The sequence below is a fragment of the Manis pentadactyla genome, chromosome 4 (assembly GCF_030020395.1).
Source record: "Manis pentadactyla isolate mManPen7 chromosome 4, mManPen7.hap1, whole genome shotgun sequence".
Classification (NCBI taxonomy): domain Eukaryota; kingdom Metazoa; phylum Chordata; class Mammalia; order Pholidota; family Manidae; genus Manis; species Manis pentadactyla.
In genome coordinates this window covers 92821463-92826246 of record NC_080022.1, presented here as the reverse complement: position 1 = coordinate 92826246, position 4784 = coordinate 92821463, and positions in this window count along the sequence as shown.

Below are 4784 nucleotides of genomic sequence, written 5' to 3'. Positions count from 1 at the left end.
ACATGTGCTAAGAATTTAATTCATAATAATTCTAGGTAACTGACATTACTATTATCACTCTTACAGATAAGGGAACTGAATTTCAGAGAAATGGCCAAATTGCTAGCAAGTGCTGGAACTATGGTTAATAATAGTTCTCAAATCTGTATAGTAGTTCATATAGGTTATAAGGTGTCTTTTGGTCTAACATTGCTGTCAAAGACAAGCTTATTCTCCTGCATGTATCAGGGCTGACCCTGATTCCAAACCCGGTTTTAGGGATTTTATCAGCTCTCTTACCAATATGGATTGGACTATATTCTGATATAAATTATTTCTTTAAGAAGTTTGACAAAGTGTGTTCTGATGATTTATTTTAGTATTTTGCTAATTATGGAATGCAAGCCACCTGCTTTCAAAAAAGGAGCTGGAATGGAGAATAATAGAGATGTAAATATGGTGACTTTTATGGGCCAATGCAGATTTTTAGCAGCGTGTTTTAAAAAATTAAAAATTTAACAGCTGTTTTGCAAAATAAGTGAAACATTTCTGTTTTGCTAAAGAATGTGCACAGGTAATTAATTTTAAAGTAACTGTGACCTCATTTGACTGTATTTAGCATCACTCAATTAATTAACTATTTTTATCTATCAAATTATCGACTAGATTCTAAATCTCTGCTAACTAAAAATATTGGCTTTTTTAATGAGAGGTAAATATAAATTAGCTAGACCAATTTTCTTATGTAGTATGTGAAATTGACCACATGGTTTTTATGTACATAACTCATATGAAAGGGAATATACATTACCTTTTCTAGAAGTGATGACTAGGATAAGAAGAGTTATAAGATGAGATTTTGGGGGCATAATATTTGTACATTAGAGAGTAAAGTTTGGAGTGGAGAAAGATAAATTTTAAGTACAGATGTTCCCCAACATACAATGGTTCAACTTAAAAATTTTCAACCTTATGAGAGTATGATAGCAATACACATTCAGTAGATACTGTACTTCAAATTTAGAATTGTGACCTCTTCCCAGGCTAGTGACATGTGGTGTGATATCACCCTCTCATGATGCTGGGCAGTGGCAGTGAGCATAGCTCTGTGTCACCTGTGTGATCATTAAGGTAAACATCTGGTACACTTACAACCATTCTGTACCCATACAGCCGATCTGTTTCTCATTTTCAGTACCGTATTCAATATACTACATGAGATCCTCACCAGTATATCAGAAAACAGGCTTTGTGTTGGATGATTTTGCCCACTGTAGGCTAATGTAAGTTCTGAGCACATGTAAGGCAGGCTAGGCTATGCTGTGAAGCTTGGTAGGCTGGGTGTATTAAATGCATTTTTAATTTAGGATATTTTCAATTTACAGTGGTTTTATTGGGAAGTGACACCATCTTAAGGCAGATCTGTACACCAAATTAAAATGCAAGAGTGGAAAGAGAACTGAAAAATCATCTCTCTTCCAACAAGGCTTCCATAACATGCAAATTTCTTACCCAGCAAGTCGTTTACCTTGGCCCCTTATGTGAACAGAATGTGTCTTCCCTGAACTTATATATCGAATCCCTAAACTGATGCAATGGTATTTGGAGATGGGCATTTGGGAGATAATTACGATTAGATTAAGTCATGAGGCTGGTGGGGGTCTCATGATGGGATTAATGGCTTTATAAGAAGGGGAAGAGAGAAAGATCTCTGTCTCTACCACGTGTAAATTCACAGAGATAAATGGTAGTCTGCAAGCCAGAAAGAGAACTCTTACCAGAATCTGACCATGCTGACACCCTGATCTAAGTTTGGGGCCCAGAATTTAAGAATATAAGTTTCTGTTGTTAAAACCACCCAGTCCATGATATTTTGAGATAGCAGCCCAGCTTACTAATATAACCCTTAACATTGTACTCTGTCTTGTTCTAACATTGTCCTCTGTTTCCAGTGTAAACTACATTCTCTGGTCTCTGAAAAACTTCCTCCTCTCATCACTTGGCAATCCTTTATGTGACCATTTTTTAAGAGAATCTGAAAATCCAGATTTTTATATGAAATTCTCTAGTATTTTAAAAATTGACTTATCATTCTATAATATAACACATTTCTATGTTCAATCTACCCTCAAGCAACGCTTTTACATACTTTGTTTTAATGTGTCTATCTTATCTCCTAAGCTCCTGGAGGGGAGTGTTTGTGTTTTATTTTTATTCTCTGATTCGAAGGTCAAAAATAGTTGGTAAATAATATGTGTTCTTGTTGATGCTGATTCTCCTTGCTCTTTCTCTGATTCCTCTCTACTTTAGGTGAAATATTCCCAGTTTTATTCATTCTTCCATTCTCCTTCAATTGTATTTCTAGCTTACTGGGTGGCACTTCTCTGATCTCTCAGATTTTGGTGAAGACTTGTTAGGAGCTGTAGTTGGAGAAGCCTACTTGCCCATTCCCACCACTTTTTAACCATATGCTTTTGGATCCAAAAATCGGAGTATTGGCGGGGAGGTCTTTTTTCAACTGAGGGCCTTGAACTGCACATGGAAAGAAATTGCAGATGGTAAGTGTAAGAAGGGTTTCCTCTGGTTCCTGTGTTTTCCTTCTGTTTCCGTCACCCACTATCTTTATTATTTATAAAACGGGAGTGCTATGTTATGGCCAGTGCTCCAATATTTCTTTTTATTTATTTATTTGTTCCTGTTATGTGGAAATTAAGTTTTAAGTGGCTATGCACCTGTTTATTCATTCCATAAGCGGCCTTGCTCACTGTTAGTGGTCGCTTTTGATGCTAATACTGCTTCTTGCCTTGTTGAATTTAGATTTCTGACATGTTTGCCAGCCTTCAGTATCTAATAAATAACCAGAATGAATTCTTCACCAGTTCCTGGTCTTTCTTCACCACAGTTTTCCTGGAGTCAAAATGAAGAAATGTTCTTTTTCTCTGGTTTCCTATTTGGTATATCCAAAGGGCTCAATCAAGGCATTTATAAAATGAAGTTAGTTGGCATTTCAGTGATGTAATACTTGTGATTTTCTTACGAGCTATTTTTCTGCAACTGTTTAGGATAGATAACACATTTTTTTAGCTCAAAAATAATATAAAAAGTGCAAAATGGTATGGTGAAAAGACTTACTTCCACCTTTTCCTGTCTGTTGTCCAGTCCCTACCTCCCAACTCCACAGGTAACTACTTTTATTAACTTTTATATATCCTTTCAGTGTTCGTTTATATACATGTAAACAAATGCAAATATAAATATTCTTATTTCTCCATGTTTAAAACACAAGGTATCATTGTTCTGTTTCTCTCAGTTTTTACTTAACATTATATCTCAAAGCTTCTGTCATATCAAAATATAGAGTGCCACATTCTTTTATACAATTGAATAGTATTTCATTTGATGAATGTACCATCATTTATTTAAACAAGGCCTACTGTTGAGCATTTGTTTTAACATGTTTTAACATTTGTTATAACATGGCCTTATAAGAATCTGAAAATCCAGATTTTTATATGAAAGGCCATGTTATAACAAACACCTTCTTACAGGCTTCATGTCACACATATGCAAATAGATTTGTATAGGATAAATTTCTGGAAGTGGTAATACTAGGTCAAAAGGCCTATGCATTTGTAATTTTGTCAGGTATTGGTAAATCCTGTCCATATGAATTTTACTAGTTTATACTATTAGCAACCATGTGTGCGAGTGCATTTAAGGGAAGTTTTTTCAAACTTTTGGATGTTATCAGTCTTGTGGGTAAATATAATATCTCAGGGCAGATTTAATTTGTATTATGAGTGTATCTGGACATCTTTTCTTATGGTTAAAAGCCATTCTTATTTCCATTTATATATTAACTGTATGTTCATAGCCTTTACCCATTTTTCTATTGGGTTGTTAGATTTTCTTTTTAATTAATTTCTAGAAGCTCTTTATATTTTACAAGGACTAACCTTTGTGATATGAGAGTTAAATTGTTTTTGTGATTTGAGGTTTTTCCTTGATGTTGTGCAAGAGGTTTTTACAAATTTTAATTCATTCAAAATTATTTATTTTTTTTGATTTAAGGTTTTGAGATACATTAGAAAGAAGACCTTTGTTAGGCAACATCCTCTGCCCCCACCCAATGCAGTTTTCTTTCAGCATTTTGTAATTTCATCTTTTTAACAATTAAAGTTTGGTTTCATTTGTTACCTATTCACTGGAAAAATATTTATTGAGAGTTTCTCATGTGCTAGGAAACATTTTTCAAGTGCTTAGGATGTTTCAGTGATCAAGCCTTTGTGGTGCTTACATCCTAGTAGAAGGAGTTAGAGTTAAAAACAACAACAGAATAATTAAATAGTCAGGAAGTGGTGAGTGCTATTAAAATTAAAATTGAAAAAGGTCAGTTAAGGACAACTGGAATGTCAAGTGTCATATATATGGTGAAATTTTAAATAAGGTGATTGGCACAGACCTTGCTGAAAACGTGATATCTGAACAAAGCCAGGAGGGAAGTCAGGAACTGTCAAGCAAATCTCTGGGAGAAGGAAATTCTAGGTTGAGCCCTAGTCAAGAGCATACCTGAGAAAGAGCAAGAAGACAGTGGGACTAAGAGCAAGAAGCCAGTGGGACTAGAGTACTATGAATGATGAAAAGAGTTGGAGAGGAAACGAGAGACACAGAGGGATAAGAACAATTAGAGCTTTCTTGACCCTTATAAAGACTTTAGCTTCTACTTTGGGTGAAATCAAGGATCATCGCTGAGATCTGAGTGGAGCAGTGACAAAAAGGACATTTTTTAAAAGGATCGCATTGGC